Source organism: Hermetia illucens, chromosome 6 (assembly GCF_905115235.1).
Source record: "Hermetia illucens chromosome 6, iHerIll2.2.curated.20191125, whole genome shotgun sequence".
Taxonomy (NCBI): Eukaryota; Metazoa; Arthropoda; class Insecta; order Diptera; family Stratiomyidae; genus Hermetia; species Hermetia illucens.
The window spans coordinates 76701555-76714525 of NC_051854.1; positions in this window are offsets into that span (position 1 = coordinate 76701555).

Below are 12971 nucleotides of genomic sequence, written 5' to 3' on the forward strand. Positions count from 1 at the left end.
ACATAGTCGCGAACGAGGATAGTTCTGAGCGCATTCCTTATAAGAAGTGCGTTAGACACCTGGGTGTGCGTCTTGACGAGCGTCTCCAATTTAACGAGCACGTTGAAGTCGCGGTAGAGAGCGCTCGCAAGGCATTCATGTCTCTTCGAAGACTCTTTTATGCTCGACATCTTAGCCGGAAGGTTAAGATTATTTGCTATCTTACTTTGGTTAGACCGGTGCTCACCTACGGGTGTGCTATCTGGTTTAATGTGAGTGCTAGCCAAATGGAGAAAATAAGGATCTTTGAAAGGAAATGTCTGCGTGCTTGCACGGGGCTTAACAGCACTGTTTAGTCAAACTATGAGCACTATGTAACTAATGAAGTGATGTATGCAGCTGCTGCTGTGCCAAGAATCGACACATTTATCGTCAGATTGATTCGGAATCATATAGTGCGACCTGCTTCGTATGGTGAGAACTCTTGGGTCTCGCAGCCGTTCTACCCAAATGATGGGTATTTCGAGAAAACTCTCACGACAGGCTTCATTCCTCCCGAAGCGTTCGTGTATCTTGACAGGAATGGTCTAATTCTTGATTCTGCCGGTGATCCGGTTATGTATCATATACATAGACGGGCCACGGACAAAAGGATAGAATACCCCCCGAATTTGACAGTGGGAGCTCCGGGATTCGACTGGAGATACTCCAGAGCGAGAGCAATTGATATTAAGCGGGATGAAAAGAGAAATCCTGGTACTGGTGGCTGCAGGATGACGGTAGGCGGTGGTCGTGCTCAGTTTTGCCATTTGTTTCTTGGTGGGGCTTTGTAAATATGTACATATTGAACGGGTGCTGATTTTGCCTCCAGTTGTATAATAACTTATACATACATACGTTATTATTCTTTGCTTCTTTGTAAGTATTGCAACTGTTATTATTACCTTTTCTAACTATGGATGTTATTGTAAAAAAATAAAAAAAAATATGTAATTATGATAGTTTTAAGCACAATAATTTAAGTTAAAAGTATTTTTTGTAGCGATAAAACATTTATTACTATTACTACTTTTATATTTCTTTATTTGCCACTAAGGCCAAGCGAATTCTGTCGGGTTTTTGACCATTTCCCCACAACTTATTGTAAAATTAGATTTTTATTTCTTACTGTTTCTCTTCTCTGCCTGTAAATTGTTATTCGAAAACTTTGAGAGTCCACAGGGGCCATTAGATTTAAGTTATTTTTGTTATTTTAAAAGATTGTTTTTTTTATTGTTCATTTTTCCAATCTATATACTATTATTACCTATTTCTTAAAAATAAAAATGATTTTAAAAACTAAAAACCGCTGCTACCTGCAGCATTTTGACTGTCCATAAATTCCAAATTTTTGCATAAGGAAGAAACAAAACAAGGCACTCACTGTCATTGTTGATGTCATCCTACAAATGACGCGATGTGCATGTGCATTTATGTAATTTATTATAACACTTAACAAGGCCACCCCATCAAAAAAGATACACATCCATGATGACTTTTCACTACCCCTTACATGATCGATCGAGATTCATTTTCGTTAAAATGTGGAGACGAGGTGGCATTGGAGAGATTACTGCCAATTCATTTCAAATTGAATGACGTAAAGTAGAATTACCTTAATGGAAATCATGAATATACTCGTATGCATATAATTTATAAATTGCACTACGGGTCGCAATTACTCCCATTAAATTAAGCCAGAAATCATAAAGCGCAAAGCGGCTCAATACGCTCAATATTGCATAAGCGATGAGTTGTAAGAATTTTCATAGCGCGTTTGTTTACCCGTTCTATTAGGCCATCATATGGGCCTGTAATTAGATTATTCATCCAGAAAACACAATTACTCCATAAAAGCGACTCCATTGAAAATATACGTTACATTAAATCATCAACTTCATTTTGGTAATCAAGATAAACACTGTAAAAGGGGTTGAAGGCAATGAGCTGATGGAGTACTTAAGTACTCAGACTAACGATGAGTATGTTCACCTATCACACATCACCTCTCATTACCATCCAGATAGTTCTGAAAAGTTTTTTGTCCTCATTTCCTCGTATAGTCTAATTTTTTTTCAGCAATTTTGGGGTTGTGTTCGTTGTTACTTACATAAATATATTGGTCAGTTGTTATGTTATATATAGGAACGCTGGTCGTTTTAGAGTTACTTGGACCTCAAAATTGGCGTCCTGTATCTAGCAGGGTGGGGGACCTAGGGCAGCATAGGTCCCACGACGAAACTTGGATTGGTACCCATGTTGGAGGGTAAAGCCTGGGAAACGCCTAATGAGCTACCACCAACAGGTCTACTACCAAACCCTATTTCCATCTCCACGTGGTGGCGCTGGGAGTTCTTTCTTACCGAAAAGCGTCAGACGGAGAAGGATGAAAGCGAGTCTCGTGCTTAAAAAGGGGATAACTTGTACCAACTTGTCTTCTAGGTTATTGTTTGGATGGGGCTGGTAACCCTATACGGAAAACCGAAGTTATGAAGCGACAAAAGGAGCTTCGGGCTGGATGGATTTTAAAATGACCAACCTGGCAGCGAAAATGGAATAATAATCTCTCATGGAGCGTGCAAATTAAATGAACAATACTTGTTCAATTTGAAACAAAAAAAAAATGTGATATTAATAATAACATTTATTAATAGAAAAATAGATCTTAACTCTAATACTGACAGTTAGGTAATGAGCAACGATTCAATAGTCGTTCTCATATTTATAGTATGGATAAGTAACTATATGTTAAATGATAAGAGAACGACTCTGTTCTGTTGATTTCTTATCAAAGAACATAGTTCGGTCCTTATCCCCTCGTTTAATGATCACGTTACATTTCTTCGTAACCATCAGATAAGATACATATTTGTTTCTTAAGATGTTATTTTCTTATCTATTGGTTTGTTGAAGAAATGCAATTCTTCCTTATCAATATTGGATTGTCAGTGTTTATACATAACTTGCACTACCTGTACAGATAAATCGATCCTCCGCAGCTAGTTGATACCCTGCTCCAAAGTAAGGCTGATGGTTTCTGGAGAGGAGCCACTATACCATATATTATAGTGGCCATTTGGTAAACCATGTGCTCGCAGTAGCTTTCCAGCCATAAAATGAAACCTGCTGTTATCGGCTTTGAAAACATAAGTGAAAGGCTATGCACCCTGCGTTTGTGAGGCAAATTTCGAAATATAGCCTCATTAACGTTCACACCCCTACAGAGGGGACTGCATAGTCGGAGAAGGATACCTTGTATTACACAGCAAACCGAAGCAAACTTTGAGATTTTAACAACCAAGTAGGAACGGAAGTCGTATTTATGGGATATATCGGCTCCCAGAGCTTATATAAGGATACCAATCATCATCATCATCAACGGCGCAACAACCCATATCCGGTCTAGGCCTGCCTTAATAAGGAACTCCAGACATCCCGGTTTTGCGCCGAGGTCCACCAATTCGATATCTTTAAAAGCTGTCTGGCATCCTGACCTGCGCCACCGTTCCATCTCAGGCAGGTTCTGTCTCGTCTTCTTTTTCCACCATACATATTGCTTTTATAGACTTTCTAGGCTGAATCATCCTCATCCATACGGATTAAATGACCCGTCCACCGTAACCTATTGAGCCGGATTTTATCCATAACCTGACGGCCATGGTATCGCTCAAAGATTTCGTCGTTAGGTAGTCTAGTCCATTATCAAGTACAGGGTCAAAAATTCTTCGGAGGATTCTTCTCTCGAACGCGGCAAACAGTTCGCAATTTTTCTTGCAAAGAACCCAAGTCTTGGAGAAATACATAAGAACTGGCAAGATCGTTGTCTTGTATAGTAAGAGCTTTGACCCTATCGTGAAACGTTTCGAGCGTTACAGTTTTCGTAAACTAAAATAGGCTCTGTTGGCTGCTAACAACCGTGCGCGGATTTCATCGTTGTAGCTGTAATCGGTTGTGATTTTCGACCCTAGATAGGAGAAGTTATGAACAGTCTCAAAGTTGTAGTCTCCTATCTTCATTTTTCCCGTTTGACCAGTGCGGTTTGATGTTGTTGGCTGGTTGGTTTTTGGTGCTGACGTTGCCACCATATATTTTGTTTTCCCTTCACTGATGTGCCGCCCAAGATCTCGCCGGGATCGTCGCCTGCTCGGTTAGGATGAAGGCAGTTTGTACGTCTCAGGTCGTTCTTCCCATGATGTCGATATCGTCAACATAGGTCAGTAGTTGGGTAGACTTAAAGAGGAGCGTACCCCTCGCATTTACCTCAACATTATGGACCACTTTCTCCAGGGCCAGGTTAAAGAGGACGCATGATAGGACATCCAGTTGTCGTAGACCGTTGTTGATGTCGAATGGTTTTGAGAGTGATCCTGTTGCTTTTATCTGGCTTCGCACATTGTTCAGGGTCAGCCTAGTAAGTCTTTCTCTCCTGGCCGTGTACAGTTTTATCCTTGCGGGGTTTATGAATAGATGATCCAACTGATGTCCATATTCCATCGCTTGCCGCACAGAGAAAATCTGATCTATTGCTGATTTGCCTGGTGCCTTTTTGGTATGGGCTAATGATGTTCTGGGCGTATGGGGCTATCGGGCCTATGGACGTAGATATGCTCACCCTAAACAAACAAACATTGCCAATTACCGAATACTATACTTTCGCATGCACTTGCATAAATTGATGGTACGCATATTTCCGATTTACTTCGTCCGCAAAAGCAAACACATGTACATATACGGTATGTGAATTACGCACTATCCCAAAAATATGCCTTGTGTTATACCTTTTGTACATTTAACATGAACTTAAGGGGGATTTCTAGCTAAATTTCTAAACTAGGTTAATATGCTATTATTAACTTTATTTGTTCAGATTTCGCAATGATGTATTTTGATTTTTCGGTCGGATAGGTTCTGAAAATGAGACCTGTTACACTTTTTGGGGGTCATATTCTGAGCCCTCACTCCACTACGTTTCACCTGATATCAAACATGACACCAGTTACTAATTGAACTCTTTCATTAGATATCTCACATGGTGATATAGTGTGAAAAAAAGTGTGCACTCCTTTAACATGTATGGGAAGGCCACCTCTGCTCCTCTAAACTCAACGCCAAATGGCTAACTTGTTATATGTAAAGGGATTCAAAGACCATACGTTCTCGATTAAATTTCATGATAATCCGTCTAGCCATTTCCGAATAAATCGAGTGTGACAGCCAGACTGATAGACAGACATCTAGATTTTTGTGCAGGTCGCAGACACTAGCAACGTCAATTTTATTTTCCAATACCGTCTGAAAGACCAGGCCTTAAGCCACTTGGCCATGGTTCAGGTTTAGCTGTAGGAACCTCATTTCCTTACTTCCAATTGGTTTTGCGACGACATTGCTGTGACGGTTGTTGCACGCCTCCTCGAAGAAGTCGGGCTTTATGCAAAAGTAGTTTATGACATTAACTGCAAGATTCGGGTCCAGGTTAAGTACAATGCTATGCACCAATGGAGACTTCCGATATGGTGGAAAAGGATGCTTTCTACGAAAAGTTACACGGAGTTCAGGGATGTGACAACATCTCGCTCAGACATGTAATGGGGAAACATGTCCTTGGTGACCGTAACGATAATGGTGGGAGGTTCGTGGATTTCTACAACTTCCACAGCTTCGTCATTGGTGGCACATTGTCCGAGCGTAGAGCATTTTGGTTTCAAGTGGGCGACGCCGTACGAGTAATTAGATCGACTACTTCGCGATCAGTAGTCGATTTAGGAGTTGTCTCCTGGATGTGCGTAACAAGAGAGGTGCTGACTTAGGCTTCGAAAGGGATCACGTTCGTTTACGTTCGTTGCGAGGGGAACCCGTCACTTCTAGCAGGGTTGGGCACCTGCGACCCCTTAAGTTCAACATCGACCGCGACAGTGTGGGAGCTATCTTGCTGATCGGAGGGAAGATATACTGACTGATCCACCTGAGAATATCGAAGGGCATTGGGCCGCCATCAAAAGCGCTCTTTGCTCGAATGCTACACAGGTCGTCGGCCACCACCCAAAGGCGTCCTGCATCGAGGCTAAATCTCGGAGGATTTCAAGGTCCAATGCGGAGTCCGCCAGGGTTACATCCTGTCATCGATATTATTTCTTCACATGACGATGACGTTCTTTATGCCTCCTTGTCCGGAGGACGTGGAGAAGTTCAATGGACAATGACATATTTCCTCAAACACTTCGACTACGCAGATGACACTGCTTGCTCGGACAAATGGTCTGGATTTAGAAACACAGCCAAGTAGATTAGGTTTCAGTGCTACTATAAACACCAACAAAACCAAGGTTTTCAGTCTGACGGGTCATTGCATTCTCTCTATCTGCATTAATGGGCAGAGCATTGAAGGCGTCGATCAATTTGTATATTTAGAATGCGTGGTTTCTGCGAACGCTGGCACCGAACTGAGTGTCGCGTGGCGCATTAGCAGCGCTAGATCTGCTTTCGCCTGGCACTTATGCGTACTGTGATCGGAAGACGAAACTGGTAGTGGATAGGTCTCACTGAGAAATATTGGACCTCATCTACGCTTTAGATGGAATTCAGCCGTGGGCTGCACTTCCTCTTCAATGGTTTTTCGAACCGATACTTGTAACGAGATCTGTAGTAGCGGTAGTAGAGCTACAGCCTGTTTGTTCCTGAATCTTCTAAATATCTGGTCCAGGAAAGTCGATAGTAAATAAAGTTCCTCACCAATCAGTTCTCTTTCCTGTTCTGCTGCCTAGCAACATCCTGATGGTATTGGGAATTGTTGTAGAAATAGTTATTGCAGGCACTTAGCTCCATTAAGGTCCTCTTCTGGAAGTCAGAGAAAGCTTTTTTTGAACGAAGGCAGAACAGAGACTTTCTCCGAGGTTAATCGTCCATCCTCGCACACATCGCTGAAAGAGGTGTAGTACTGCTTGAAATTTTGCCGAAATATTTTACGGTATACAACTACCGATTGAAAGCGAAACTTAGTGCCTTGGGCGAATGCAGTGCATACAGCTAGTAGGTCGTGGCTTTCACAGTGGGGTTGTTTCGCCTCCAGATGCTTTTCTGGAAGACCGTTTCCCGCCCGAAGACATGCTTCCCCATGGGCTAGATTTTAAGTTCTGCAGATGGGGCCAGAAGTTCTGAGCCTGCTTCAGCTTGTCCGTTAAGGGATCTTCCCACTAAGTTACCAAGGTGCACTACCAGCCAAGCGTTTCTATTTTTCGAAGTATGCACAATTATTCGAGCTTAACTGCTTGCCGTTTAGTTTAGTGTCAAGTCAAATTCGGTATCAGCCGAAATTGTATTCGCTCCGCAAACAAATAATAATAGGCAGCTCGCGCAGTTCATTGAGTTTCAGGAGCTAATTTCTTCGCATAGGATTTGACACTAGTGCCTTTTTTAAAACGTGTTCAGATCCTTGAGAGGATCCAGAGCATGTCTTGTTTCATTTCCCTAGAGGTAAAGAAAGTATGGAATGTAGTAATTAGAGCATTATTTGCATTGAACTGAAGGGGCGAAACAGGGAAGAGGAGGGAGCTCTGAGGAAGGTAGTAACCATATAATCGGAATGAAAATTTTCCACCCCGCAAACTGTTGTGACGAAAATCACTTTGGAAAAATATGTGTGACGTCAATTTAAACCGTAGAAATGACAATTAGCCACAACATCAAATTCATATAAAAGTATTCCGAATATTTAGTTAGGATATTGTTAACCGATGACTTTAATGCAATTAAGGAGATCTTGCCAAAGGCGCAAATTAGTTTTCTAGCAAAGTGTTTGCATAACTTTCCAGAATGTTCTATGTGGTATAAAAGCCCTGGTAGTCCGCCCACGGAGTCAATCTAGTTAAAGAGTTAGAACAGATCGCGTCGGTTCTAATGGCGCCTCGAATTGTACCTTACAATAAACGCTTATATTAAAGTTATAGAAAGGGTTTTATCTAGCGCTATGCAACCCAGAGGTACGAGCTATGTAAAACAAGAACTTAACGCTATGTTTAATGACGGGTGGATGTAGAAGGAGAATTGGGGTTTGAATATTCATGCGAGCCCCGTCTAATGACGGTCGTAGGTGTTATGGAGTAGGGAGGGGTAGCTTTAGAGGATGAAATTCCAGCACTGCGGCATTCGATGATGTTTTACGCCTTTGAAAAAATACAAACACTTAACTGATTTCAATACGATTATGTATTTACAAAATAAATAGACTCAATAAGTCGTGTGATAATTCTTTACCTAAAGTGCATAATCTCATTATCAATTTTAATTTTCATCTGAAATTCGAATTATGATATATGAAATGATTAACCTACAGCTTTGAAATGAAAATCGATGATGAGTAATCAATTGATGGTCAGAGGAAGAGTATTTCCGCAGTTTATCGCTGTTGTATTTTAAGTTGATTTGTAATAATGCGAGAAATTAAATGAAGCAATTATGCATAGGCGTGATTATATAATTAATGGATAAAGGAATTCCGCAGTTAAACACCCAAAAATACAATGAGCAAAAGTGAAATCAGGACACCGTTGTATGAAATACATAAGGGCTCAGGAATGTGGTAAAAGGAGTTGTATGTACTTTGGTTTCGTTTTTACAAGAACGTTACGTACAGTCTGTGGGATACAATGCAAAGAGAATCAATGAACAGACCTTGTCACCCGGAAAATCGAGGCTCTGCGGCGGCCCTTTATACTTTATATTTTATAAGTACCGACCAGATGGACCGCATTGTGCGGGTATTGTTCTCCAGATATCCTGTACGTGTTGATGTCAATAGCGCGGAAAGCGTCGAGAATTGCCCCCTGTTTACAATGAGAGAGCTCGAAGAAACGGTTCTCACTATAAAAAAATAAGAAGGCGGCAGGTCCTGCTGGCATCCCGGCGGAAGTTTATAAACTTTTGTTCCGCCAACGACCAGAATTGCTGCTTTAGGCGTTCAACACTTTGAAGAAGGGGAGTTTTCCTTGTCGCTGGAAAGTGACCAAACTCGCGCTGACCAGCAGGGGGAAAGGAGACCCGGAGCTCCCGTCTGCATACCGACCGCTGTGTATGTTTGACCCTGCCGGGAAAGTGCTCGAGAAGCTCATCAGGAGTAGACTTGCTGAAGCGATCCGCGCTGCCGGGGACTTATCCCCAAGGCAATTCGGGTTCAGAACAGTGACAGCCACAGTGGATGCTATTATGGAGGTCGTAGATCGAGCCGAGGCATACAGCCGAAGATCTCGACTCAACGGTTGATGTCAGAAATGCCTTCAATTCCGTAAATTGGACATATATGCTAGGCATATTAGAAAATTCATTTCACGTGCCAAGCTATCTCTCGCGGATATTGAGGGATTATCTGAAAGACCGCTTCCTGCTTTATGAGAGGCTAGAGGGCCAAAGGAGGATAGAAATCACGTCGGAAGTAGCACAGGGGCAAGGTGCACAGACTTCTGGAACGCTTCTTATGATAGTGTGCTGAGACTCGATATACCCGAAGAGTCGCGCCTGGGCGGTTATGCAGACGACGTTGCGGGACTTGTTGCCGAACGCACAGGCGCAAAGCAGACTTGGCATGTTGATGCGACGGGTAAGCGGATGAATGACTGCTCACGGTTTCAGCCTTGCGTTGAAAAGAACCCAAGTAGTCATCTTGACCAAAAGGAGTATTCCGACCATGCGTCCCATGTCGATCGGCGAGTTGACTATAGAGTCAGAACCAGCGGTTAAATCATCATCATCAACGGCGCAACAATCGCTATCCAGTCAAGGCTTGCCTTAATAAGGAACTCCAGACATCCCAGTGTTGCGCCGAGGTCCACCAATTCGATATCCCTAAAAGCTATCTGGCGTCCTGACCTACGCCATCGTTCCATTTCAGGCAGGGTCTGCCTCGTCTTCTTTCTCTACCATAGATATTGCCCTTGCCCTTGACGGTCATTGTATCGCTCATAGATTTCATCGTTATGTAGGCTACGGAATCGTTCATCCTCATGTAGGGGGCCAACAATTCTTCGGAGGATTCTTCTCTTGAGCAGGGCCAAGAGTTCGCAAATTTTTTTGCTAAGAACCCAAGTTTCTGATGAATGAATACATAAGGACTGGCAAGATCATCATCATCAACGGCGCAACAACCGGTATTCGGACTAGGCCTGCCTTAATAAGGAACTCCAGACATCCCGGTTTTGCGCCGAGGTCCACCAATTCGATATCCGTAAAAGCTGTCTGGCGTCCTGGCCTACGCCATCGCTCCATCGTAGGCAGGGTCTGCCTCGTCTTCTTTCTCTACCATAGATATTGCCCTTGCCTTTGACGGTCATTGTATCGCTCATAGATTTCATCGTTATGTAGGCTACGGAATCGTTCATCCTCATTTAGGGGGCCAAAAATTCTTCGGAGGATTCTTCTCTTGAACAGGGCCAAGAGTTCGCAAATTTTTTTGCTAAGAACCCAAGTTTCTGAGGAATGAATACATAAGAACTGGCAAGATCATCATCATCAACGGCGCAACAACCGGTATCCAGACTAGGCCTGCCTTAATAAGGAACTCCAGACATCCCGGTTTTGCGCCGAGGTCCACCAATTCGATATCCTTAAAAGCTGTCTGGCGTCCTGGCCTACGCCATCACTCCATCGTAGGCAGGGTCTGCCTCGTCTTTTTTTTCTACCATAGATATTGCCCTTATAGACTTTCCGGGTGGGATCATCTTCCTCCATACGGATTAAGTGACCCGCCGGAGCCGGATTCATGGTATCGCTCATAGATTTCGTCATTGTGTAGGCTACGTAATCGTCCATCCTCATGTAGGGGGCCAAAAATTCTTCATATCAGATCATAGTCTTACATAATAAGAGCTTTGACCCTATTGTGAGACGATTCGAGTGAAATCGTTTTTGTAAACTAAAATAGGCTCTGTTGGCTGCCAACAACCGTGCGTGGATTTCATCGCTGTTATCGATTGTGATTTTGGACCCTAGATAGGAGAAATTTTCAACGGTCTCAAAGTTGTAGTCTCCTATCTTCATTGTTTTCCTTTGACTAGTGGGATTCAATGTTGTTCATTCTTTTGGTTTTGGCGCTGATGTTACCACCATGTACTTCGTCTTGCCTTCATTAATGTGTAGCCCAAGATCTCGCGCCACCTGCTCGATCTGGATGAAGGTAGACTGTAAGTCGCGGGCGTTCTTCCCTTGATGTCGATATCGTTAGCGTAGGCCAGTAGTTAGGTGGAGTTGAAGAAGATGGTGCCTCTAGCATTTATCTCAGCGTCGAGAATCACTTTGATGACAGGGCATCTCCTTGCCTTAGACCGTTGTTGATGTTGGACGGTCGAGAATGATCCTGCTGCTTTTATCTGGCCTCGCACATTGGTCAGGGTTACGCTAGTCAGTCTTATCAATTTCGTCGGGATACCGAATTCTCTCATGGCCGTGTACAGTTTTACCCTGGCTGTGCTGTCATAGGTGGCTTTGAAGTCGATGAAAAGATGGTACAACTGATGTCCATATTCCAACAATTTTTCCATCGCTTGCCGCACAGAGAAAATCTGATCTGTTGCTGATTTGCCGGGAATGAAACCTCTTTGGTATGGGCCAATGATGTTCTGGGCGTATGGGTATATCCAGCCTAGCAAGATAGAGGAGAATATGGTACTCAGCAACGTGATATCTCTATATTTGCTGCACTGAGTGATATCCCCCTTTTTATGTATGACACAGATAATGCCTCTTTGGTCGTCGTCAGGCATTGATTCCCTGTTCCACACCTGGAGCATCAGTTGGTGTAATTGGTCGCCTCCATATTTAACCAATTCGGCTGTAATTTCATCGGTTCCTGGCGATTTATGATTTTAAGCCGGCAGATTGTCTTCAGTTGGTGGGACCTCCAACTCGCCAATGTTCTGGTTGTTGAGCAGTTCATCAAAATACTCAATCCATCGCTCCAATATACCCATTTTGTTGGAAATCAGATTTTCCACGTGGCAGGATGAGCATCGAGGTGTATTCTGCTGACTTGTTGGTAAAACTTGCACACCTGGTGTGGTTGCTCCCTGTACTTCTCTAGTTAACAGATTTGTTGGTTCTCGCAGGATTCCTTTTTCCGTCCGTGAAGTCGCTTCTCCGCTCAACAGAGTTCGTGATAAGTCTCTGCACGTGCCTGCGTTCTTTGAGAATGCAACATTACTCGGTACGCAGCATTCTTCCGTTCTGTAGCTAGCTTACATTCGCCGTCAAACCAGTCGTTTCGACTTTTCTTGCGGTTGGGGGCAAGTATGTTTGTGGCCGTATTTATGATAACGTTCTTCAGGTGGTTGTGAAAATCATTTGTTGATGCTTCATCTGCAGGACCTCTGTTGACTGCGGTTATTGCGGCATCCATTTCCCCTTATAAGTTTGGCGGAGGGCTGTGTTGTGGATGGCTTCAGTATTCGCTCTCACCTGATTGTCAGAGGGAATTCTGGATGGTATCGTAATTCGAGCTCAGAGCGCTATGCCAAGGAGATAGTGATTCTAATCTATATTGGCCCTATATGTTTTGACATTCATCAGGGCTGAGAGGTGGCCGCGTTCAATCGCACTTGGTCAATTTGGTTGAAAGTGGTCCCGTCTGGAGAGCCCCACGTATGTTTCTGGACCGCTTTTCGTGCAATCCAGCTACTTCGAACAACCATTTTGTGCGATACTGCTAACTGAATAATCCGCAGTTCTATCATTGGTATCCCTATGTAAGCTATGGGAGCCGACGTATCGCCTGAATACGGGGTCCGTCCTGACTTGACTGTTGAAATTCCCAAGTATGATTTTGATATCATACTTGGGACAGGCTTCGAGGGTTCGCTCAACTGCCTTGTAGAAGGTATCCTTCTCCAACTCTGCAGTCTCCTCTGTAGGGGCATGAACTTTTATGAGGCTTATATTTTTAAACTTTCCTCGCAAATGCATAGTGGATAGCC